A 27,928-nucleotide genomic window follows, 5' to 3' on the forward strand; every position below is an offset into this window, starting at 1 on the left:
TCATGTAGTAACCAAAAAAGTGTTAAACAAATCAAAATATATTTTATATTTGAGATTCCTCAAATAGCCACCCTTTGCCTTGATGACAGGTTTGCACACACTTGGTGTGTCTGGACCATGATAGTTTGTTGGTGATGTGGACACCAAGGAACTTGAAACTCTTGACCCGCTCAACTACAGCCCCATCGATGTTAATGGGGCCTGTTCGGCCCTCCTTTTCCTATATTCCACGATCATCTCCTTTGTCTTGCTCACATTGAGGAAGAGGTTGTTGTCCTGGCACCACATTGCCAGGTCTCTGACCTCCTCCCTATAGGCTGTCTCATCATTGTCGGTGATCAGGCCTACCACTGTTGTGTCGTCAGCAAACTTAAGGATTGTGTTGGAGTCGTGCTTGGCCACACAGTCGTGGGTGAACAGGGAGTACAGGAGGGGACTAAGCACGCACCCCTGAGGGGGGATCAGGGTGGCAGATGTGTTGTTGCCTACCCTTATCACCTGGGGGCGGCCTGTCAGGAAGTCCAGGATCCAGTTGCAGAGGGAGGTGTTTAGTCCCAGGGTCCTTAGCTTAGTGACATGCTTTGTGGGCACTATGGTGTTGAGCGCTGAGCTGTAGTCAATGAATAGCATTCTCACATAGTTGTTCCTATTGTCCAGGTGTGAAAGGGCAGTGTGGAGTGGGATTGAGCTTGCACATCTGTGGATCTGTTGGGGCGGTGTGCGAATTGGAGTGGGTCGAGGGTTTCCGGGATGATGATGTTGATGTGAACCAGCCTTTCAAAGCACTTCATAGCTACCGACGTGAGTGCTACGGGGCGGTAGTCATAAAGGCAGATTACCTTCGCATTCTTGGGTACAGGGACTATTGTGGTCTGCTTGAAACATGTAGGTATTACAGACTCGGTCAGGGAGAGGTTGAAAATGTCAGTGAATGTACTTGCCAGTTTGTCCACGTATGCTCTGAGTACACGCCCTGGTAATCCGTCTGGCCTCGCGGCCTTGTGAATGTTGACCTGTTTAAAGGTTAGCTCACATTGGCTACGGAGAATGTGATCACACAGTCATCCGGAACAGCTGGTGCTCTCATGCATGCTTCAGTGTTGCTCGCCTCGAAGCGACCATAAAAGGCATTTAGCTCGTCTGGTAGGCTCGCGTTACTGCGCAGCTCACGGCTGGGTTTCCCTTTGTAGTCCGTAATAGTTTACAAGCCCTGCCACATCCAATGAGCATCAGAGCCAGTGCATTAGGATTTAATCTTAGTCCTGTATTGACGCTTTGCCTATTTGATGGTTTGTCTGAGGGCATAGTGGGATTTCTTATAAGCGTCTGGATTAGTGTCCCGCTCCTTGAAAGCGGTAGCTCTAGCCTTTAGCTCGGTGCAGATGTTGCCTGTAATCCATGGCTTCTGGTTGGGATATGTACGTACTGTCACTGTGGGGAAGACGTTGTCGATGCACTTATTGATGAAGCCGGTGACTGAGGTGGTATACTCCTCAATGCCATTGGATGAATCACGGAACATATTCCAATCTGTGCCAGCAAAACAGTCCTGTAGCTTAGCATCCGCGTCATCTGACCACTTCTGTATTGAGCGAGTCACTGGTACTTCCTGCTTTAGTTTTTGCTTGTAAGCAGGAATCAGGAGGATAGAATTATGGTCAGATTTGCCAAATGGAGGGCGATGGAGAGCTTTGTATGTGTCTCTGTGTGTAGAGTAAAGGTGGTCTGGAGTTTTTTTTTCCTCTGGTTGCACATGTGACATACTGGTAGAAATGAGGTAAAACGGATTTAAGTTTTCCTGCATTAAAGTCCCCGGCCACTAGGAGCGCCGCACCTGGATGAGCATTTTCTTGTTTGATTATGGCCATATACAGCTCGTTGAGTGTGGTCTTAGTGCCAGCATCGGTTTGTGGTGGTTAATAGATGGCTACGAATAATATAAATGAGAACTCTCTTGGTAGATCGTGTGGTCTACTGCTTATCATGAGGTACTCTACCTCAGGCAAGCAATACCTCAAGACTTCTTTAATATTAGACATTGCGCACCAGCTGTTATTGACAAATAGTCACACACGTCCGCCCCTCGTCTTACCAGACGTAGCTGCTCTGTCCTGCCGATGCACGGAAAACCCAGCCAGCTCTATATTATCCGTGTCATCGTTCAGCCACGACTCTGTGAAACATAAGATATTACAGTTTTGAATGTCCCGTTAGTAGGACAGTCTCGACCTTAGATCATCCAGTTTGTTTTCCAGTGATTGCACGTTGGCCAATAGAACCGATGGTAGTGGCGATTTACTAACTCGCTTACAAATCCTCACAAGGCACCCCGACATTCGCCCCCTGTATCTCCGTCTTTTCTTCATACGAATGACGGGGATTTGGGCCTGGTCTCCGGGAAGCAGTATATCCTTCGCGTCGGACTGATTAAAAAATATTTGTCCAGTTCGAGGTGAGTAGTCGCTGTTCTGATGTTCAGAAGCTCTTTTCGGTCATAAGAGACGGTAGCAGCAACTTTATGTACAAAATAAGTTACAATCAAAGCGAAAAAACTAAAAAAATAGCACAGTTGGTTAGGAGCCTGTAAAACGGCAGCCATCTCCTCCGGCGCCATTATTATACAGAGGCGTCCAAGGGAAGCGGAGGCTCTATTGACGCAAGTGTGGACTTCGTTGTCAAGGGAGCACATAGGGCAGAGGGCAGCACCGAGGTAGTTGAAATGGGGTACAAATTTGAGAGGCCCACCTGCCACACCCCCCTCTCATGTGGGCCTTAGCAGCTGCCAGGCCCTCAGCACTGTTGCATAAAAGTCTGAGACCCCTGCCATATTTAGCCTTTCTGGACTCATGAGGATGAGCAATTTTTTACCTTTATTTAATCAGGCAAGTCAATTAAGAATAAATTATTATTTACAATGATTGCCTGGCAAGAGGCAAAATGCCTCCTGTGGGGCCGGGGGCTGGGATAAAAAAAAAAAAACAGCAATATAAGACAAAACAGGCAACACAGACAGCAAACAAACAGTGGATGTGTGTGTGTGTGCGTGCAGGCATGTCTGTGGTGTGTGTGAAGTAAAACAACATGTTTCCTTAAATAAGGCAACGCAAACTAGTGACATCGGGTGACAAATATAAATAACTACATGTCTCAACAACTTGTTCATCTATTTGTCCTTTAAACTCCTCGAGGGACACCACATCCTGGAGTTTTAGGTTGGCTTGGAGGGAATTCTAAGACCAGGGGGCTGAGTACCTTTTTTTCCATGCTCGGTTCTAATTTTTTGGGACTGTTAGCATTAAACAAGATTAAGATCTGAGCTTGTATGTGTTTCCATTTTGAGCTAGAAGAGAGGATATATAAAATAGCAGTTTTCCTAGAATGACCTTATAAATAAGAATGTACCAGTGTTTGAGCCTACGTGTTGCTAGTGATGTCCACCCGCCTGCACTGTAGAGATCACAATGGTGAGTTAGACATCTCTGATTGGTGCCAAAACGAAGGGCTGCATGATACACATAGTCAAGAGCCTTCAGTGAAGAGCTTGCGGCTTGCACATAAATAGTATCACCATAGTCTAACACAGAGAGAAAAGTACAACGAATTGACTCTTTTCTGGCGGCAAAGGAAAAACAAGCTTTGTGCTGGTAATAAAACCTAATACGCAGCTTGGGTTTCCTGACAAGGTTCTCTGCATGGAAAGTGTAGTGAAGGAATTATTTTTTTACAGCGCTTCAGATCCCACACGAAGCTGTTGACAAAATCCAACTCGAACGTGTACACCGTTTCGAACAAAGAGGACAGAGATATGAGCGCCCAATCGTTGCCAAATTTGCTTTCTTTAAAGATAAAATAATGGATAAAAGCCTGGGTGAAAGACCCGCTGGCACAGAAATAGGCATGAATGATCAGTACCGAAGGAAATTGCAGAACGGCGCAAAGTTCTATACCCAATCTTCAAGGAGAATGGATTAAAAGGGAAATGTGTAGCTCTCGCTGTCGATAAACTGTAACCAAATTTTCCAAGACACACAGACTACTCCATGGCTATTCTAAATATTACAAAGTTCCCATAGAGGAGTCGAATAATGGAACACCCGAAACTAGCCATGATAGGGATTGTAATAAAATTTTTATATAGAAAAGCAATAAAATACAACAAATGTTAAAGAAATAAACTACAACTACACTATACCATTCTAGATAGGGAACGTTGGAAAATAATTAGTATTAGACTTTCCATTTATAGTATTTTATAAATTGATAAGACAGCATTAGAAGAAAGGATAATTAGTTAAATAATACATCTTCAAATATAAGGAATTGGAACACAAAAGTACTCAATCAACATGGTAGAGATAAAACCCAACAAACAGAGGACATAGAAGGCAAAGTATTTGGTTATGTGCGGATGTATTGTGATGGAAGGTGGGGTGCGTGTTTTTGTGTTTGGAAAAGTGTGGCATTAAATGAGTGAAAAAGGAAAACGGTTGCAAATCCCAGAGCCCATGTGTGTTTGTGAGCAGGGGTTGTGAGAGAGAACTTTCAATTTTGTGCAGATATGGGACATACATTTTAAAATAAATAATAAATATTGTTTATTTATTTATTGCCCAATCATGATGGAACCTTCCCCAACCCTATACCCTAGACACCCACCTGAGCGACCCTTACACTAAGGAGAAGTCCTTATCTGTTTTATGGGCCTACTGTAAGTAGCATATACGCAGTCAAATCAGAAAGATGAAGGCGGTCAGAGACCTACAAAAGCAGCACTGCCCCCTCAAGATTCTGAGCCTGCCTGGCAGGGTTGGTCGTACAAAACTAAAGCCCCCTGACGGGAGAGCATAATATACAAGGAAATTCTCAAAGCTGCTAACCACTCGTACCTTGTCACAACACAACTGATTGGCTCAAATGCATTAATTGTCACGATTGTTGGTTAGAGATGAGGACCAAGGCGCAGCGTTGAAGGTGAACATATCCTTTTATTACTGATCACACGATCAAAACAATAAACGATAACGTGACGTCTACAGTTTAACACAAACCGAAATGAACAAGAAACCACAAACACAAAGTGAAAGACCGACAGTTAAATATGGCTCCCAATCAGAGACACCCAGCTGACACTCGTTGCCTCTGATTGGGAGTCACTCAGCCCAACATAGAAAATCAAACATAGAATTACACACCCTGGCTCAACATAACATAGTCCCCAGAGCCAGGGCGTGACATTAATTCCACAAGTTAACTTTTAACAAGGCACACCTGTTAATTGAAATGCATTGCAGGTGACTACCTCATGAAGCTGGTTGAGAGAATACCAAGTGTGTGCAAAGCTGTTATCAAGGCAAAGGGTGGCTACTTTGAAGAATCTCAAATATAAAATATGTTTTGACACTTTTTTGATTCCTACCTGGTTCCATATGTGTTATTTCATAGTTTCGATGTCTTCACTATTATTCTACAATGTAGAAAATAGTTCAAATAAAGAAAAACCCTTGAATGAGTAGGTGTGTCCAAACTTTTGACTGGTACTGTATATATTTTTTAATAGCTATATATAATGCAAATCGAGGTGAGGGCGATGGAAATGGTTTTGGCGGTTGATCTGCTTCTGTTCTGTGGGTGGCACTGTGTGCTCTTTTCAAATGATGGGTCCCGGTCTCTCGGCGGCCCTGGGATCCGGGGGGACAGGGGTGGTCTGCCGGTCACTTGGATAACAACCCAACTTGGTATAGTGAGGGGTTTTAGCGGGTGGATGGTGGGGAACAATTGGAGGTTTACAGTGGCTTGCCAAAGTATTCACCCCACTTGACATTTTTCCAATTTTGTTGCCTTACAACCTGGAATTAAAATGGATTTTTGGAGGGGTTGTATCATTTCATTTACACAACATGCCTACCACTTTGAAGATGCAAAATATTTATTGGGGTGAAACAAACAATAAATAATACCAAAAAAAATACTGAAAACTTGAGCGTGCATAACTATTCCCCCCCTCAAAGTCAATACTTTGTAGAGCAAACTTTTGCAGCAATTACAGCTGCAAGTCTCTTGGGGTATGTCTCTATAAGCTTGGCACATCTAGCAACTGGAATTCTTGCCAATTCTTCATGGCAGAACTACTCCAGCTCTTTCAAGTTGGATGTGTTCCGCTGGTGTAAAGCAATCTTTAAGTCATACCACAGATTCTCAATTGGATTGAGGTCTGGGCTTTGACTAGGCCATTCCAAGACATTAAAATGTTTCCCCTTAAACCACTCGAGTGTTGCTTTAGCAGCATGCTAAGGGTCATTGTCCTGCTGGAAGGTTAACCTCCATCCCAGTCTCAAATCTCTGGAAGACTGAAACAGGTTTCCCTCAAGAAATTCCCTGTATTTAGCGCCATTCTTCATTCCTTCAATTCTGACCAGTTTCCCAGTCCCTGCCGATTAAAAACATCCCAACAGCATGATGCTGCCACCACCATGCTTAACTGTTGGGATGGTGTTCTCGGGGTGATGAGAGGTGTTGGGTTTGCGCCAGACATAGCGTTTTGCCTTGATGGCCAAAAAGCTCAATTTTAGTCTCATCTGACCAGAGTACCTTCTTCCATATGTTTGGGGAGTCTCCCACATGGTTTTTGGCGAACACCAAACGTGTTAGCTTATTTTTTTCTTTAAGCAATGGCTTTTTTTCTGGCCACTCTTCCGTAAAGCCTAGCTCTGTGGAGTGTACGGCTTAAAGTGGTCCTATGGACAGGTACTCCAATCTCCACTGTGGAGCTTTGCAGCTCCTTCAGGGTTATCTTTGGTCTCTTTGTTGCCTCTCTGATTAATGACCTCCTTGCCTGGTCCGTGAGTTTTGGTGGGTGGCTCTCTCTTGGCAGGTTTGTTGTGGTGCCATATTCTTTCAATTTTTTAATAATGGATTTAATGGTGCTCCGTGGGATGTTCAAAGTTTCTGATATTTTTTATAACCCAACCCTGATCTGTACTTCTCCACAACTTTGTCCCTTGGTCTTCGTGGTGCCGCTTGCTTGGTGGTGCCCCTTGCTTAGTGGTGTTGCAGACTCTGCGGCCTTTCAGAACAGGTGTATATATACTGAGATCATGTGACAGATCATGTGACACTTAGATTGCACACAGATGGACTTTATTTAACTAATTATGTGACTTCTGAAGGTAATTGGTTGCACAATATCTTATTTAGGGGCTTCATAGCAAAGGGGCTGAATACATATGCACGCACCACTTTTCCGTTATTTTTTTAATATTTTTTTTTTAACTTGGACTATTTTGTGTATGTCCATTACATGAAATCCAAATAAAAATCCATTTAAATTGCAGGTTGTAATGCAACAAAATAGGAAAAACACCAAGGGGGAATACTTTTGCAAGGCACTGGACTTAGTAGCAATGCAAATATCATGGTACAGCTATATGGACACTCAATCACTATGGTACTTTTTAATGGTGAGTTTACAAATATATATTATGATAAATCGATTTTAAACTTGTAACTCATTATTCTAAATGGTGCAATAAGTATAGCTAGTTATAATTGTAATGGCTTAGCAGATAATAAGAAAAGACTATCAGTATTTACCTGGCTAAAAGGGAAGGAATATAATATATTTTGTTTACAGGAAACTCATTCAACAACTTTAGATGAAGTTGTGTGGAAAAATATATTTCTCCCATGGGCAAAGAAATTCAAAAGGGGTGATGATATTAATTAACAGTAATTTTTATCCTAATCTGCGAATTGTCCAAACAGATCCTCAAGGAACATTTGAAATATGTTATTGGACCATAAACAGATATGGCTCATTAATCTATACGGTCCAAATAATGACTATCCATGCTTCTTTGACAATATATATAATAATTTATCAACCCTACAAGCAATACAAGACTATATTATTATGGTGGGAGATTATAATATGGTTTTAAATACTGACAGTGAGGGAAAAAAGTATTAGATCCCCTGCTGATTTTGTACGTTTGCCCACTGACAAAGAAATGATCGGTCTATCATTTTAATGGTAGGTTTATTTGAACAGTGAGAGACAGAATAACAACAAAGAAATCCAGAAAAACGCATGTCAAAAATGTTATAAATTGATTTGCATTTTAATGAGGGAAATAAATATTTGATCCCTCTGCAAAACATGACTAAGTACTTGGTGGCAAAACCCTTGTTGGCAATCAGAGGTTAGATGTTTCTTGTAGTTGGCCACCAGGTTTGCACACATCTCAGGAGGGATTTTGTTCCACTCCTCTTTGCTGATCTTCTCCAAGTCATTAAGGTTTCGAGGCTGACGTTTGGCAACTCGAACCTTCAGCTCCCTCCACAGATTTTCTATGGGAATAAGGCCTGGAGACTGGCTAGACCACTCCAGGACCTTAATGTGTTTCTTCTTGAGCCACTCCTTTGTTGCCTTGGCCGTGTGTTTTGGGTCATTGTCATACTGGAATAACCATCCACGACACATTTTCAATGCCCTGGCTGAGGGAAGGAGGTTCTCACTCAAGATTTGACGGTACATGGCCCCGTCCATCGTCCCTTTGATGCAGTGAAGTTGTCCTGTCCCCTTAGCAGAAAAACACCACCAAAGCATAATGTTTCCATCTCCATGTTTAACGGTGGAGATGGTGTTCTTGGGATCATAGGCAGCATTCCTCCTCCTCCAAAAACGGCGAGTTGAGTTGATGCCAAAGAGCTCGATTTAGTCTCATCTGACCACAACACTTTCACCCAGTTCTCCTCTGAATCATTCAGATGTTCATTGGCAAACTTCAGACGGCCCTGTATATGTGCTTCCTTGAGCAGGGGGACCTTGCGGGCGCTGCAGGATTTCAGTCCTTCACGACGTAGTGTGTTACCAATTGTTTTCTTGGTGACTATGGCCCCAGCTGCCTTGAGATCATTGACAAGATCATCCCGTGTAGTTCTGGGCTGATTCCTCACCGTTCTCATGATCATTGCAACTCCACGAGGTGAGATCTTGCATGGAGCCCCAGGCCGAGGGAGATTGACAGTTATTTTTTGTTTCTTCCATTTGCGAATAATCGCACCAACTGTTGTCACCTTCTCACCAAGCTGTTGGCGATGGTCTTGTAGCCCATTCCAGCCTTGAGTAGGTCTACAATCTTGTCCCTGACATCCTTGGAGAGCTCTTTGGTCTTGGCCATGGTGGAGAGTTTGGAATCTGATTGATTGATTGCTTCTGTGGACAGGTGTCTTTTATACAGGTAACTAGCTGAGATTAGGAGCACTCCCTTTATGAGTGTGCTCCTAATCTCAGCTCGTTACCTGTATAAAATACACCTGGGAGCCAGAAATCTTTCTGATTGAGAGGGGGTCAAATACTTATTTCCCTCATTAAAATGCAAATCAATTTATAACATTTTTTATATGCGTTTTTCTGGATTTTTTTGTTGTCATTCTGTCTCTCACTGTTCAAATAAACCTACCATTAAAATTATAGACTGATCATTTCTTTGTCAGTGGGCAAACGTACAAAATCAGCAGGGGATAAAATACGTTTTTCCCTCACTGTAAGTCATGTTTTGCAGAGGGGTCAAATACTTATTTCCCTCATTAAAATGCAAATCAATTTATAACATTTTTGACATGCATTTTTCTGGATTTTTTTGTTGTTATTCTGTCTCTCACTGTTCAAATAAACCTAGCATTAAAATTATAGACTGATCATGTCTTTGTCAGTGGGCAAACGATTTAGGTCAAAAGAGTTCATATTAACAAAGGAAATGGAAGGACTAACAGTAAAGATAGATAGCAATAAAAACTGTACCATAGAGGATCAGGATAAGTTAGAGGAAAAACAAAAAGAAGGAGGAACTTATTCAAAAAAGATCAAGTGTAATATATTATAAAAAATTGTTAGGCCTACTGCTGCTAGGTAGCTCTCTCTCTGCTCTTCCCCTCCCCTCTGTCTGTCCTTGATTGCAGGAGTGAAGTCTGGTGTGCGGGAGTCAGGGTTCCAGCTGCAGCTCATTCACCATAATCACCTCAGCCTTTAAGACCCGGTCAAACTTGCCACTCATCGTCAGATCATAGTCAAGACGACCATATTATTGGAACCTGACTCCTGCCTCCGCTTCACTCCTGCCACCACCATCCTGCTTTCCACTACCGGACCTCCCTTTTGGACTCACCACGGACACTAGGACATTACGGTACCACACCTGCTCTGACCTGGATCTGTTACCCTCCCTGTAACCTGGACTTGCTTTTCCCCTATTATTGGAAACCTGGACAAATTGAACATTGTAAATAAACCTGTTAAACCTTCTCTGGCTCAGTGTAGTTGTCTGCATTTGGGTTCAAATCCAGTTTAATCATGACAAAAATAAAGTGAACTTGATGGAATATGGGGAAAAATGCATTAAATTATTTTTTTATCTTCAACATAGAAATGCTACCAAAAATAATTTACTGAACCTTGTTACAAATGACGGAGTCACCCATGATTCACCAAACTATATTTTGAAAGAGGAAGTAAAGTACTTTAAGCATATGTTTTCATTTCAGTCTCATCCATCTCCACTAACTGAAGCAAATTGTATGGATTTTCTTTCTATTAATAATTTTAAATTAACAGCTGTACATAAAAACTCATATGACGGCCAAATTACAGAGGAGGACCTTATTGATGCAATTAAAGCCTTTAAGTCTGGGAAAACTCCAGGGTTGGATGGCATACCACTGGAGGTATACCAAACCTTGTTTGATATACTCAGAGGACCATTATTAGCATTTTAATCACTCCTATATAAATGGTAGATTATCAGACACTCAACAAGAAGATCTGATTTCATTACTGAAACAGTCTCCAAGTGTTTTCAAAAGCCATTTAAAAAATTGGAGTGCTCTTACACTTCAGTGTTGTGATGCAAAAATTATATCAAACTGCGTAGCGCATAGAATTAAAAAGGTATTGTCAGATATTATTAATCCTAGTCAGACAGAAAAGACAGAAAAAATTATACAACAAATATTGTGGTTCAACTCAAATATACTAGTTATTTAAAAAAAACTTTAGGTAGAATCTTTGTAAATGATATCATAAATAGGACTGGTGGAGCTATGTCACACATGCAGCTAACAAAAATATATGGAAATGTCTGCTCTACCCAAAAATACAACCAACTAATTGCAGCATTACCGCAAAAATGGAAGAGGCAAGAGGAAGGGGGAAAAAGTAAGGAACTTGTCTGTCGGCCCTGCATTAAAGACCAAAATTGGTTAAAGAAAATTGTGATAAATAAAGTCTACCAGTTTCATTTAAGGACCAAAAAAATGACAGCTATGCCATATAGATTACAAAATAGTTGGGAAGAGATTTTCGATGTACCGATTACATGGCACATGGTTTATGAACTGATTCAAAACTTAGATTTATTTTATTTAAATTCATTTACAAGATTCTTGCAACCAATATAATTGTATATACAGTGCCCTCCACTTTTATTGGCACCCCTGTTTAAGATGTGGTCGAGGACTTCCAAAAATTCTCATAAAAAAAAAAACATAGAACCCAAATGCAATAAAAGAGAAAAATCCAACCTTTTATTTAAGTACATTACTTTGGTGGTAAAAAAAAAATCACACATTTAGAAAAAAAAAAACTTGAAATCATGTGTCCCACAATTATTGGCACCCCTAACAATTCTGCTGAAAATTTTAATTGATTTTTTAAAAAATAAATTTTTCTGTAGTTGCTAAAGTTGGTCAGGGTATCTATTAACTTTTAATTAGTAATTCATGACTTCCTGTTTCCCTGGGGTATAAATATGACGTGACACATAGGCCTAATTCTCTTACCCAGTTGTCAACATGGCAAAGACAAGAGAACACACCATTCAAGTAAGGCAGATTTGTATCGACATTCATAAGTCAGGCAATGGCTACAAGAAAATAGCCACTCGCCTTAACTTACCCGTATCTACAGTCAGAGGAATCATTAAGAAGTTTAAAACAACTGGAACAGTGACAAACAAGGCTGGAAGAGGTCCCAAGTTTATCTTGCCACAACGCACAGTGAGGAGGATGGTAAGAGAAGTAAAAAAAAGTCCTAAGCTCACTGTCACAGAATTGCATCAAAGAGTGGCATCTTGGGGTCACAAAGTCTCCAAAACAACCATCAGAGCGCTCTCTACATGCCAACAAGCTGTTTGGGAGGCATGCAAGGAAAAAGCCTTTTCTCACTAACACTCACAAACGTAAACGTCTGGAGTTTGCTAAGCGGCACTGGGACTTCAACTGGGATCGTGTGCTTTGGTCAGATGAGACTAAGATTGAGCTTTTTGGCAACAAACACTCTAAGTGGGTCTGGCGTAAAACAAAAGATGAGTATGCCGAAAAGCACCTCATGCCCACCGTGAAGTATGGTGGAGGATCTGTGATGCTGTGGGCCTGTTTCTCTTCCAAAGGCCCTGGGAACTGTGGTATCGTGTCGAATGCTGGTGGGTATTGCTGTCGATCAAAGAATCCCCTTAGTCTGTATCGTGTTCAAAGGCCTTTATTAAAACCACGAGATTACAGCATAGGTACAGACCCGCGGTGTCCGGAGAACGGCTCCCCGATTGCCATGGCCGTTCTGACTTCTTCTTCGTTTAACCCCCCTATTTATAAACAACGAAGCTGACCTCTTCTGGCCAATCCCCAGTCTCCAAGACACTTCCGGTCTGCTGGATGTGGCGTTACACCCAAAACATTCCCTCTTGCTACTAACATAACCAACATTCCATTTCTTCATGAAAAACATTTAACAAAGACATAATTTTAATACACTACAGAACCTTGTTAGGGTGCATGGCATTATGAACGCTTTGAACTACCAGGACATTTTAAATAAAAACCTGATGGCCTCTGCCAGAAAGCTGAAGATGGGTCGTCATTGGGTCTTTCAGCAGGATAATGATCCAAAACATGTGGCAAAATATACACAAAAATGGTTCAGCAGTCACAAAATCAAGGTCCTCCCATGGCCATCTCAGTCCCCAGACCTCAACCCAATCGAAAACCTGTGGGGCGAGCTAAAGAGGAGAGTGCATAAGAGAGGACCCAGGACACTGGAAGATCTAGAAAGATTGTGCAAAGAAGAATGGTCAAAGATGCCTCTCTCTGTGTTCTCCAATCTTGTGAAATGTTATAGGAGGAGATTAAGTGCTGTCTTGTTGGCAAAAGCGGGTTGTACAAAGTATTAACATCAGGGGTGCCAATAATTGTGGGACACATGATTTCAAGTTTTTTTTTTTCTAAATGTGTGATGTTCTTTTTTTACACCAAAGTAATGTACTTAAATAAAAGGTTGGATTTTTCTATTTTTTCGCATTTGGGTTCTATGTTGTTTTAAAAAAATGAGAATTTTTGGAAGTCCTCGACCACATCTTAAACAGGGGTGCCAATAATTGTGGAGGGCACTGTATATATCTTCCCAGCTCTGCAGATTTTGATTTGAAGAGACAGTCATTAGATCATTTAAGTTGGTACTGTCCATATGTAGCTTGTTTTTGGTCACAGGTCCATGAATGGCTGAAGAATTGCAAAATGTACCTGTAGCTAACTCTGCAGATAGCACTACTGGGTGATTTGAAAAGTCATAGTCAAGTCACATTTACATAAGTATTCAGACCATTTACTCAGTATTTTGTTAAAGCACCTTTGGCAGCGATTACAGCCTTGAGTCTTCTTGGGTATTACGCTATAAGCTTGTCACACCTGTATTTGGGGAGTTTCTCCCATTCTTCTCTGCAGATCCTCTCTCAAGTTCTGTCAGGTTGGATGGAGAGCGTCACTGCACCAAGCTATAACTTCCTGACTGATGTCTTGAGATGTTGCTTCAATATATCCACATAATTGTCCTTCCTCATGATGCCATCTATTTTGTGAAGTGCACCAGTCCCTCCTGCAGCAAAGCACCCCCACAGCATATGCTGCCACCCCCGTGCTTCACGGTTTCCTCCAAACATAACGATGGTAATTATGGCCAAACAGTTCTATTTTTGTTTCATCAGACCAGAGGACATTTCTCCAAAAAGTACGATCTTTGTCCCCATGTGCAGTTGCAAACCGTAGTCTGGCTTTTTTGTGGCGGTTTTGGAGCAGTGGCTTCTTCCTTGCTGAGCGGCCTTCCTTGCTGAGCGGCCTTTCAGATTATGTCGCAATGAGTCTTTTGACTCACTATGTCCCCTATCCTCCCGGCCGGCTCGGTCCTCCCCTCTTGCGCCGTGGCTTGACGACTCATTGCGAGCTCACAGAAGAGGGCTCCGGGCAGCCGAGCGGAAATGGAGGAAAACTAGACTCCCTGCGGACCTGTCATCTTTTCACTCCCTCCACTCTACATTCTCTTCCTCTGTTTCCGCTGCTAAAGCCACTTTCTACCACTCTAAATTTCAAGCCTCTGCCTCTAACCATAGGAAGCTCTTTGCCACCTTCTCCTCCCTGCTGAATCCTCCTCCTCCTCCCCCTCTCTCCTCCCTCTCTGTGGATGACTTCATCAACCATTTTGAAAAGAAGGTTGACGACATCCGATCCTCATTTATTAAGTCAAATGACACTGATGGTCCTGCTCACACTGCCCTACCCTATGCTTTGACTTCTTTCTCCCCTCTCTCTCCAGATGAAATCTTGCGACTTGTGACGGCCGGCCGCCCAACATCCTGCCCGCTTGACCCTATCCCCTCCTCTCTTCTCCAGACCATTACCGGAGACCTTCTCCCTTTCCTCACCTCGCTCATCAACTCATCCTTGACAGCTGGCCATGTCCCTTCCGTCTTCAAGAGAGCGAGAGTTGCATCCCTCCTCAAAAAACCTACACTCCATCCCTCCGATGTCAACAACTACAGACCAGTATCCCTTCTTTCTTTTCTCTCCAAAACTCTTGAACGTGCCGTCTCTAGCCAACTCTCCTGCTATCTCTCTCAGAATGACCTTCTTGATCCAAACCAGTCAGGTTTCAAGACTGGTCATTCAACTGAGACTGCTCTTCTCTGTGTCACGGAGGCTCTCCGCACTTAACTCTCTCTCCTCTGCTCTTATCCTTCTAGACCTTTCCGCTGCCTTTGATACTGTTAACCATCAGATCCTCCTCTCCACCTTCTCCGAGTTGGGCAGCTCCGGCGCTGCTCACTCTTGGATTGCGTCCTACCTGACAGGTCGCTCCTACCAGGTGGCGTGGCGAGAATCTGTCTCCGCACCACGTGCTCTCACCACTGGTGTCCCCCAGAGCTCAGTTCTAGGCCCTCTCCTATTCTCTCTATACACCAAGTCACATGGCTCTGTCATATCCTCACATGGTCTCTCCTATCATTGCTACGCAGACGACACACAATTAATTTTCTACTTTCCCCCTTCTGATAACAAGGTGGCGAATCGCATCTCTGCATGTCTGGCAGACATATCAGTGTGGATGTCGGATCACCACCTCAAGCTGAACCTCGGCAAGACGGAGCTGCTCTTCCTCCCTGGGAAGGACTGCCTGCTCCATGATCTCGCCATCACGGTTGACAACTCCATTGTGTCCTCCTCCCAGAGTGCAAATAGCCTTGGCGTGACCCTGGACAACACCCTGTCGTTCTCTGCTAACATCAAAGCGGTGACCCGATCCTGCAGGTTAATTCGCACACTACGACCCTACCTTACACAGAAAGCGGCACAGGTCCTAATCCAGGCACTTGTCATCTCCCGTCTGGATTACTGCAACTCGCTGTTGGCTGGGCTCCCTGCCTGTGCCATTAAACCCCTACAACTTATCCAGAACGCCGCAGCCCATCTGGTGTTCGACCTTCCCAAGTTCTCTCATGTCACCCCACTCCTCCGCACACTCCACTGGCTTCCAGTTGAGGCTCGCATCTACTACAAGACCATGGTGCTTGCCTACGGAGCTGTGAGGGGAACGGCACCTCCTTACCTTCAGGCTCTGATCAGACCCTACACCCAAACGAGGGCACTACATTCATCCACCTCTGGCCTGCTAGCTCCCCTTCCTCTACAGAAGCACAGTTCCCGCTCAGCCCAGTCAAAGCTATTTGCTGCTCTGGCACCCCAATGGTGGAACAAGCTCCCCCACGACGCCAGGACGGCGGAGTCACTGACCACCTTCCGGAGACACTTGAAACTCTACCTCTTTAAGGAATACCTGGAATAGTATAAAGTAATACTTCTACCCCCCCTCCCCCACCCCCCCATAAAAAAAAGAAGAAAAAAAGTGGTTGTCCCACTTGCTATCATAAGTTGAATGCACCAATTTGTAAGTCGCTCTGGATAAGAGTGTCTGCTAAATGATGTAAAAATTTAAATGTTTTACTGTGGATATAGATACTTTTGTACCTGTTTCCTCCAGCATCCTCACAAGGTCCTTTGCTGTTGTTCTGGGATTGATTTGCACTTTTCGCACCAACGTATGTTCATCTCTAGGAGACAGAACACGTCTCCTTACTGAGCGGTATGGCGGCTGGGTGATCCCATGATGTTTATACTTGCGTACAATTTTTTGTACAGATGAACGTGGTCCCTTCAGGCGTTTGGAAATTGCTCCCAAGGATGAACCAGAAAAAAATTTCTGAGGTCTTGGCTGATTTCTTTTGATTTTCCCATGATGTCAAGCAAAGAGGCACTGAATTTGAAGGTAGGCCTTGAAATACATCCACAGGTACACCTCCAATTGACTCAAATGATGTCAATTAGCCTATCAGAAGCTTCTAAAGCCATGACATCATTTTCTGAAATTTTCCAAGCTGTTGGAAGGCACATTCAACTTAGTGTATGTAAACTTCTGACCCACTGGAATTGTGATACAGTGAATTATAAGTGAAATAATCTGTCTGTAAACAATTGTTGGAAAAATTACTTGTATCATGCACAAAGTAGATGTCCTAACCGATTTGCCAAAATTATAGTTTGTTAACAAGAAATTTGTGGAGTGGTTGAAAAACTAGTTTTAATGACTCCAACCTAAGTGTATGTAAACTTCCGACTTCAACTGTATATATATAGACAGCATATACAGTACCAGTCAAAAGTTTGGACACACCTACTCAATCAAGGGTTTTTCTTTATTTTTACTATTTTTTAAATTGTAGAATAATAGTGAAGACATCAACACTATGAAATAACAATCAGTTGTGTTGTGACAAGGTAGAGGGAGGTATACAGAAGGTAGCCCTATTTGGTAAAAGACCAAGTCCATATTATGGCAAGAACAGCTCAAATAATCAAAGAGAAACGACTGTCCATCATTACTTTAAGACATGAAGGTCAGTCAATACGGAAAATGTAAAGAACTTTTAACGTTTCTTCAAGTGCAGTTGCAAAAACCATCAAGCGCTATGATGAAACTGGCTCTCATGAGGACCGCTACAGGAAAGAAAGACCCAGAGTTACCTCTGCTGCAGAGGATAAGTTCATTAGAGTTACCAGCCTCAGAAATTGCAGCCCAAATAAGTGCTTCACAGAGTTAAAGTAACAGATACATCTCAACATCAACTGTTCAGAGGAGACTGCGTGAATCAGGCCTTCATGGTCGAATTGCTGCAAAGAAACCACTACTAAAGGACACCAATAAGAAGAAGAGACTTGCTTGAGCAAAGAAACACAAGCAATGGACATTAGACCGGTGGAAATCTGTCCTTTTTTTCTGGAGTCCAAATATGAGAGTTTTGGTTCCAACCGCTGTGTCTTTGTGAGACGCAGTGTAGGTGAACATATGATCTCTGCATTTGTAGTTCCCAACGTGAAGAATGGAGGAAAAGGTGTGATCATTTAGGGGTGCTTTGCTGGTGACACTTTCTGTGATTTATTTAGAATTCAAGGCACACTTAACCAGCATGGCTACCACAGCATTCTGCAGCGATAGCCATCCCATCTGGTTTGGGCTTAGTGGGACAATCATTTGTTTTTCAACAGGACAATGACCCAACACACCTCCAGGCTTTGTAAGGGCTATTTTACCAAGAAGGAGAGTGATGGAGTGCTACATCAGATGACCTGGCCTCCACAATCCCCCGACCTCAACCCAATTGAGATGGTTTGGGATGAGTTGGACTGCAGAGTGAAGGAAAAGCAACCAACAAGTGCTCAGCATATGTGGGAACTCCTTCAAGACTGTTGGAAAAGCATTCCAGGTGAAGCTGGTTGAGAGAATTTAACTCCAAAGTTAAATCTAGAATCGGCTTCCTATTTCACAACAAAGCCTCCTTCACTCATGCTGCCAAACATGCCCTCGTAAAACTGACTATCCTACCGATCCTTGACTTCGGCGATGTCATTTACAAAATAGCCTCCAACACTCTACTCAGCAAATTGGATGTAGTCTATCACAGTGCCATCCGTTTTGTCTCCAAAGCCCCATACACTACCCACCACTGTGACCTGTACGCTCTTGTTGGCTGGTCCTCACTACATGTTCGTCGTCAAACCCACTGGCTCCAGGCCATCTATAAATCACTGCTAGGCAAATCCCCGCCTTATCTTAGCTCATTGGTCACCATAGCAGCACCCACCCGTAGTCTGCGCTCCAGCAGGTATATCTCACTGGTCATTCCCAAAGCCAACACCTCCTTTGGCCGCCATTCCTTCCAGTTCTCTGCTGCCAATGACTGGAACGAATTGCAAAAATCTCTGAAGCTGGAGACTCTTATCTCCCTCAATAACTTTAAGCATCAGTTGTCAGAGCACCTTACCGATCACTGCACCTGTACACAGCCCATCTGAAATTAGCCCACACAACTACCTCATCCCTATATTGTTATTTATTTTGCTCTTTTGCACCCCAGTATCTCTATTTGCACATAATCTCTTGCACATCTAGCATTCCAGTGTTAATACTATTGTAATTATTCTGCACTATAGCCTATTTATTGCCTTACCTCCATAACTTGCTACATTTGCACACACTGTATATATATTTTCTGTTGTATTTCTGACTTTATGTTTTTTTTACCCCATATGTAACTCTGTGTTGTTTTTATTGCACTACTTTGCTTTATCTTGGCCAGGTCGCAGTTGTAAATGAGAACCTGTTCTCAACTGGCTTACCTGGTTAAATAAAGGTGAAATAAAAATAAATAAAAAAGAATGCCAAGAGTGTGGAAAGCTGTCATCAAGGCAAAGGGTGGCTACTTTGAAGAATCTCAAATATTTATTTAACACTTTTTTTGTTACTTCATGATTCCATATGTGTTATTTCATAGTTTTCATGTCTTCACTATTATTCTACAATGTAGAAAATAGTTCAAATAAAGAAAAACCCTTGAATGAGTAGGTGTGTCCAAACTTTTGACTGGTACTGTGTATATATATATTTACAAAAACATTGATGGGGGATTGGAAATGATGCAGACAATTACATTGATGGAAGCTACAATCTTATCTGCAGTCTTAAACCTGATCTACGCCATAAAAAATTTAAATAATATAAATTGTCTACATGGGTGGTGAAGCTCAACTTCTCATCCACCCAAACTCCCAGATATTTGTAAGTTTTGACTTGCTCTATAGAATGTCCTTCTATATTCTTTTGAATTACGTTAAAAGCTGTTTGAGCTTTTTCAGAAGCCAAAGTCAAACTGCTGCCACTTGAGAGAACAGTGTCATCTGCATAAAAATGTACATCAGCTGTCTCAATATGTTGTTGATATAGATAATAAACAACAGGGGACCTAATTTATCCTTGAGGCACACCGAGCACAACTCTAGGGTGTCCGACTTACAACCATCTGCCTTAACACCCTGGGTTCAATTTGAGAGGTAGTTCACAAACCACTCAAGAGCATGACCAGTAATCCCAATACACTTCAATCTCTGCACCAAGACACACAGTGTCAAACGCCTTTGAAAAGTCTATGAATACAGAAACAATGCAGCTTCTTATCCAGGCCACAGTGAATATCATTCAAAACCTTCAAAGTTGCTGTGACAGCGCTGTGGCTAGACCTGAAACCTGATCGCATGGCGTTTAAAAGCCATCCAATCATCAGCGGAATCAGACCTTCTTGCTTTAGCCCACAAAGCATTCTGTTTTCTTACGATTTCAGCTAGTTCATCTGAGAACCAAGGGTTGTCTGCCCTTAATTCTGTATTGCTTGAAAGTGGTGTGTTTTTTGCATACATCCTGGAATGCTTTATGGAAGTAAGAAAAGGCTAATTTAACATCAGCGATTAATTCTACTCTATTCCAGGCAATGTTAAAAACGTAATGGAAACAAACTGCTTCCAGTTTCTTTTCATGATGATACCTGGAGGTATTTGGGGATTTTTACCTTCCATTACACAGGCAACAGCACAGTGATCACTTATATCATTTGCAAAAACAACGTGTTGGTTAAAATAAGATCACTCAAAGAGGATTTTAGTGGAAATGTTGCATTCAACCTTGTTAAATCGTTAACAATCTGAGTAAGATTATAGGTATTACATAGATTCTTGAGTTGATCAGAGTTGGATGTCAACCAGTCTAGGTTCAGGTGACCCATAAACACAAATTCAGATTTTACATTGTGATAATAATAGGCCAATGTCTTTGTCAGTGATAGATTATTTGAGCCAGGTTTCAGAAAGCATAAATACACCGGGGTCTGCATTTTTTATCAAAATATTCACAAAAACAAGTTTCGGAAGACTTTTTACATTTATGTGCAGAAACTTCAGACCATTCTGACTTTTTAATTCAGATGGGGTAGAAATATCAGGACCTGGGTTAGATAACACCTTTCCTGATGGTAAAAGCAGCAAAATAATGGCAAGTCTAGATTTTACAACATTTGGATTCACAGGCAGTACTATAACCATATTCCAGAGGAACCAGAGTCTTTAACAGAACATATTTCAAAAGGTGCGTACAGTCCAGAGACATGGTTAAGTACTGAAAGAACAATCCAGATATGTAAACACAAGCGCGGTTTCTCCCATGCCAAATGGGAAAAAACTTGCAGAGTTCTCAAGGGTAGACAATAGCAACAACAGCAACATGTTCATTTTTAGCCTATAAATCAACATGAGAAATAAGCATAAAACGTTTTTTAAGACTCTGATCAAAAATATTAAGCCTATGCGGTTGCACACTAATCACAAATATGCCTAAGCTACAATAAAATAACAATAATAACAATAAAGGCCAAGTAATACAACACTCGCAAACTAACAAACAGATGTGCACAAGACACACGTGTTCAGTTGCCATCTTGGCAGGGATGGGATCAAAAGAAATAGAAAGTGAAGGATGGGGTAGGGAAGACAGAAAGAAAGACAGACAAAGAGAGAAAGAAAGAAACAAAGAAAGAAAAAGAGGGCGGGAGCAAGGGAGGAAATGAGAGATGGAGACGGTGTGTTATATTGGTCCTGCTTCTTTGCCGCCTATATGTGGCAGTGTTGTGGCTGGGCTCTGTTCATTGGATGGAGTGCTGCATAGTAGTCTTTTATGTCTAATTACCTCTCACTTACCATTACCGCTGCCACAGCCGCTCACCTACATCATCACTCGTCACCAACCACCTTCCATTGGTCCTTGCCATAACGCTGTCACCCTCCCCTCCACTTTCCATTGATCTTCTCCATAACTGTCACCTTAATCCCGTCTCCCTCCTCTCGCTGCAGGCCCTCATTTTAATCTTACCACCCTAAACTCTAAAGTGCCTAACTATACCTCCTTGACCTTCCCTCCACATTGGACCTTAACATAACCCTTTAACCCTCCCTTATTAATTGGTGAACCCTCCATCGGTTATGCACCTCTTTCATGTGGTACATAGTGTTTACACACCTATTCCACTAAATTAACTTTAATGTTACTCTTCGCCTGTCATCTCAACAGACAATCAGTGTTGACCCACATTTTGTATCACTACATCTCTGGATATAAAATGGAGTAGTATAAATCCAGCTAATGGATACAGAGATGATGATACCGAGGCCAATTTTCACCACCAGTGTCTTTGTACGTTGTCCAATATAATTATACACAGACACTTTTCTAGTTTTGTTGACTGTCCTTGATTAGTGAAGTCTTCTTGACATTATTAAGTGCACATGGAATAACCTTTTTTCCAGAAATGTCTCTAGCATTTCAACATGGAGGTTATAGATTGAGGCAGAGGACTTTGGACAGTCAGTAATGAAATGGAACGATTGGAGTGTAAAATTAGCCTTCATGTCATTAGACTGGAACGGCGAAGAGAGAAAAAAGACTGTCTTCGATGACTGATGACCAATTTAAAGGAGGAGCGAAAAAGGAGAGGAATGGGTGAAGATGTGATGAAGTGGAGTATGGATTTGTCTGATAATTAACTCTTCACCAGCCATCGATCTATAGGGATAGGGATGAAGGATCCTCTTTGAACAAGCTTGGGGAATTGGCCGGAAGTCTTTGTTTGGGAACTGTAAATAAAACGAGTGGTTGCGGATCCGACTTTTACTGGGCCTTTCTTCCTGACAGCTAAAGATCCCGAAGCTAAGGTTACAGTATCTACACAGATGGGTAGGGAAAAGTGTCTTTACTAACTTCAACATTGTTTGTTTCAAGGCCAAACAGGACATTAAAAGCCTCATTCGGTAGCGAGGGCAGATCGAGAGGCTGTTCACTGGGAAGAGAAATGCAGCCAAGTCTGCCGGGTCGTGAGTAACGTTACAGTGAAGCTTTGATGTAGAAAACTAGTTTTAAGTTTTTATGTTAATCTCTTTCAAGTATAGTGAAATGCTTTTCTTGCAAGCTCAAAAACCCAACAATGCATTAATGTAGTACTAAAAATAACATAAGGTAGAACAATGACACACAAGAAAATAGATATCTAATCAGTTGCACAACGGAATGCATTCAACCGAAATGTGCCTTCCACATTTAACCCAACTGAATTAGAGAGGTGTGGGGGGCTGCCTTAATCAACATCATCGGCGCTGGGGAGCAGTTGTTGTTGGTTAACTGTTTAAGGGCAGAACGGCATATTTTTCTACCATGCCAGCTCTGGGATTTGAACCAGCAACCTTTTGGTTACTGGCCCAATGCTCTTATTCACTAGGCTAAGAAGCTACATACAGGGTCGGTTCCAGTACCATATTTACAATGTGCAGTGATACTGGAATGATAGAGGTAGATACAGTGCCTTGCAAAAGTATTGACCCCCCTTGGCGTTTTTCCTATTTTGTTACATTACAACCTGTAATTTAAATGGATTTTTTTTTGGATATCATGTAATGGACATACACAAAATAGTCCAAATTGGTGAAGTGAAATTTAAAAAATTACTTGTTAAAAAATTTTTTTTTAAATAACTAACGGAAAAGTGGTGTGTGCATATGTATTCACCCCTGTGATTTTGAAGGAGTCAGGCGCAGGAGGGTAAATCACAGAATAACAGGATTTATTCTGAACCACAGAGTTACGCAGTAATGCATAAAAACAGTCCATTGCGCAAAACAGGCGCACTGGAAAATACAAGGCACACAGGGAAAGTTCCCGCCGACACTAAATATAAGGAGATCCACTGAGCTTCTCTCTCCTCCACAATAAACAATCACACTCAAAGACAAGGGGGCAGAGGGACCACTTATACAGGTACTGATGAGGGGATATGAACCAGGTGTGTGTAATAAACAAGTAAAAACAAATGGAATGATGAGATGAGGAGCGGCAGTGGCTAGACGGCCGGTGACGACGAACGCCGAAGCCTGCCCGAACAAGAAGAGGAGGCAGCCTCGGAGGAAGTCGTGACCACCCCCTTTGCTATGAAGCCCCTAAGTAAGATCTGGTGCAACCAATTACCTTCAGAAGTCACATCATTAGTTAAATAAGGTCCACTTGTTTGCAATCTAAGTGTCACATGATCTGTCACATGATCTCAGTATATATACAGTGGGGGAAAAAAGTAGGGCAACGAAGGAGTGGCTTCGTAAGAAGCATTTCAAGGTCCTGGAGTGGCCTAGCCAGTCTCCAGATCTCAACCCCATAGAAAATCTTTGGAGGGAGTTGAAAGTCCGTGTTGCCCAGCGACAGCCCCAAAACATCACTGCTCTAGAGGAGATCTGCATGGAGGAATGGGCCAAAATACCAGCAACAGTGTGTGAAAACCTTGTGAAGACTTACAGTAAACATTTGACCTGTGTCATTGCCAACAAAGGGTATATAACAAAGTATTGAGAAACTTTTGTTATTGACCAAATACTTATTTTCTGGATATTTTTTCCTCATTTTGTCTGTCATAGTTGGGGGGGGGGGGGATCACCAGCCTCCAGGCCCCAAAAAATGGGAGAACCTCAAGACAAGGTATTGTCCTTATGGTTAATAGTTCACATGTTTTGTATTTTTGGTGGCCAAATGGGGCCCAAAATGTAGTTGTCTTGGTGTAGTAGATGGACATCATTTATCAACCAAACATCAGAGAATTGGTAATTGCTCATTAATAGATCTACCCCATGTGCTGTGTTGATAGGAGGTGAAGGCAGCGCTAATGGGGTCAATGACAGAGGGGGGAGGACATTGGTATGCATTATGGATGAGATTCTGGGGCAGAGGCATTATATGACCCCTCCTGTCCTGGTTGCCTCATCCGGGGATGGCTCAGCAGTGCTCTTCACGTCCTCAGACTCAGGCAACAAGCCAGTGTCAGAGGAAGAGCAGCGACATCCTCAAGTTCTTAAAGGATCGGGCAGAAAAGGAAGCAGAGAGGGAGGAAAGAAGAGAGGAGAGTGAGTGAGTGAGCGAGCGAGAGAGAAAGGGTGGCGGAGGAAGAGGCAGAGCTGAGCAGGTTGGCAGTGTAGAGGAAGGCTGCTAGGGAGGCTGCTGCAGCTGTAAGGAACCAGACCTTGCTGGCACTATTTCTGCCTTAATTGAAAAGCTGTCAGATTAATTAATTGTTTGGTATCCTTATTGTAGTAATATAGGTACACCGCACTAAGATATGTGAAGTTGTGGTTCAGTTAGAAATTACATAAATTCATACTTTGGCAATTAAGATTTATAGGAATTTGTTTTAGTACCAATGATGTGATGTTGGACAGGATAATCAAACAGTCCAGCAAGGGACGCAATAGCACAGTAACATTCCGAAAAGTACATTCACAGATATGGTGGTTCATTCAGTTGTCTTGCCTATCTAGTGCATGAGAGAGAGAGTCTTTCTCCAATTGGCTAAAAGTTTGAATGATGAAGAAGACACCTGCATCAACACCATTGCAGTAATATATTTTATTTATTGATGATGCATAGTAAATATGATCCTGCAGAAACACCGGGCCACCAGGATGGAAATTAACAGTGATTGCTAAACCCTGTGATGCAACAGACACAATTATGATAAATATACAACAGATATCATGCACATTGACAGGGAGGACAATCAAAACAAGTATTATCTGTACCCTAGCTCTCCCCTTTCTTACCATGGAACTAAACCCTGTGATGCAACAGACACAATGATGATAAATATACAACAGATATCATGCACATTGACAGGGAGGACAATCAAAACAAGTATTATCTGTACCCTAGCTCTCCCCTTTCTTACCATGGAACTGTACTGTTTGAAATGTCAAACATAGGCCTACAAAAAGCCAGCTATGTCAAATACGATTTGCCAACATTCATAACCATGTAACTAATGTACTACACGTCACATAAACAAAACAGTAGGCTCCATGTGCAGACGGTGTAGGCCCATTTTACGCCATGCTTTAGATTCTGACTGACAATTATATCCGTTTTCAAAGGGACCCTAATTCATCAACAAGCAGAAGACTGTAGGCTGCGTGCCAAATGGCACCCTATTCCCTAAATATATATATATATATATTTTTTATGCTGCGTAGTTAATATGATCCTGCAGAAACTCTGCAACATCAGGATGCTGCAGGACCTCTGAGACATCTGGATCTTGCAGGGCATCGGGGAAATCATGATTTTGCAGGGCATCGGGGACATCCTCTGGATCGGCGTCTAGAGCAGAGACCTGAACTGCCAGTCGCTCTCAGTTGTGTCGCAAATCAAGGGTATACCTCCAGGGCAGAATAGAAGACACACCTACACCTTGTCTTCGTCATCCCGAAGGTACACTCAATGATGTTGCGAGCCCCGGTATGGCAGTTGTTGAACTTCTTCTGTACTCTCCCGTGCACAGGTTCCTAATAAGGTGTTATGAGGCAGATGGCCTCCTCTATACATGGGTATCCAACGGATGTCTCCCACCTAGAAGTACCCTTGGGGTGGGCACAAGCTGTTCCTGGATCCAGGAACCTTCCCTTGGCGTCACAGATGGCCTGCAGCTGTATCGAGGGGAACAGCTTTCTGTTGACGTATGACTGGCACTCAGGCTCACCCGGAGGCTTGATCCTGACAAGGCATCCATCGATGGCCCCCACAGCTTTCCTGAACGGCACATGGTCTGCCAACTGACGGAAACCTTCTCCCACTTCTTCATGGGCCCCCTGCTGTGGGAAGGTAATTACCCGTTTCAGCACCAGCATGAGTTACACTGCCACAGTATGCACACACTGAAAGACTGTCGCACGTGGCATAGGGAAAACCTCTGACACCACCCTGTACGATGTTCCACAGGCAAGCCAACAGATGAAGACCAGAATCTCCACCTTGTGATCCAAGCCATGAAGCTTCTCACTGGGGAGTATCTGAAGCTTCTCACTGGGGAGTATCTGAAAGACTAAGTGCATTGCTTCCCTGGTAATCCTGAAGTCTGGTCTTAGATCTCTATCCCCAGCTTCAGGATGGGCACAGTGCGGTTCATACTCACATAGGATGTGAGACTTGTCTTTGTGTCCTGTAAATAAGAAGAACATCATTGTCATAATTACTTATTATACATGCTAACTCTACTTATTATACACATGCTAAACTACTTTGTCATTCATCCACCTTTTATGTTATGTATTCTAATGTATTTCCTTCTTATCTCCCCCTTCTTCCTTGTCCCCTCTCCCTTTCTTCTCTCCCCTACCCCACTCCCCCTTACTTCCTTCCCTTGATGTGGGAAGGTAATTATCTCTTTCAGCACCAGCATGAGTTGCCCTGCCACAGTGAGTTGCCCCATCACAACGAAAGAAAGACTGTTGTACGTGGCATAGCATCATCCTTCGCCTCCCCTCCTAACCTCCCCTCCAAACCATCCTACAAGCCTTACAAACTCCTTATCCTTAACCTCCAGCCACTCCATCCATTCCCCCCATGTGTCTTTGCTAATTCCTGTTCTGTGTCAATAAATAGCTTACCCTTAACTGTGGACCTTGCCTTCTACCTTCATTCATTGCATTCTGACCTACAATATGTGCCATTGTGGCAATATAACTCCAGGACTAGCCTTCCTTAGTTTTAGATACATTATATTACTATTTGTTAACTTTAACTTGTATGTAACTTCTGTATGTGAATAGTTATGCATTGTTTTCATGTATTGTGTTGACCCAGAGATATAATTCATTTCTGAGTTTGGGTGTCTGTAATGTCAATTATGGTCATGTCACTTCTGCTTAATTAATTGATTAACTATGTATACCACTTCTGCTGAGTAGTTATCAATATATATCAATATGTCTTTATTGTATAATTTATATGCCAGACACAAATATTGTATAGAGCTGTTTTTGTTATTGTAATACCAAAGATATACAGACGGTGTCACTGTTTACAAAGTAACTCAACGTAAGCAAAAGCTCCTGTATGACCTGTCTAAGTAAGGTAGCCATCTCGCACTAGCTAGCAACTTAAATTGGTCACATACAAGGAAATTGCCCGAGGAAGTGCTGCTAACGTAGCCTTGCAGTTCTTCTCCTCCTCACCACCCGTCTCCTCCTCGCTTGCCCTATTAATTGACGCCCGACGAGAAGCAGCCAGGAGGATCTCAACCCTCCTCCTCGCAGCATCTTCTCTTTCCTCCACATTTATTAGGTACATATACAGTACGGTGAGGGAAAAAAG

The 27,928-nt window shown here is 42.5% G+C and overlaps 1 pseudogene; it reads left to right on the forward strand.

Annotated features, from left to right (window-relative positions):
* LOC123481469 overlaps positions 1-26,661 on the forward strand; it is a 120,039-nt pseudogene extending 93,378 nt beyond the window's left edge.
* The last annotated feature ends 1,267 nt before the right edge of the window (positions 26,662-27,928 follow it).

This window comes from Coregonus clupeaformis, chromosome 20, assembly GCF_020615455.1.
Source record: "Coregonus clupeaformis isolate EN_2021a chromosome 20, ASM2061545v1, whole genome shotgun sequence".
Taxonomy (NCBI): domain Eukaryota; kingdom Metazoa; phylum Chordata; class Actinopteri; order Salmoniformes; family Salmonidae; genus Coregonus; species Coregonus clupeaformis.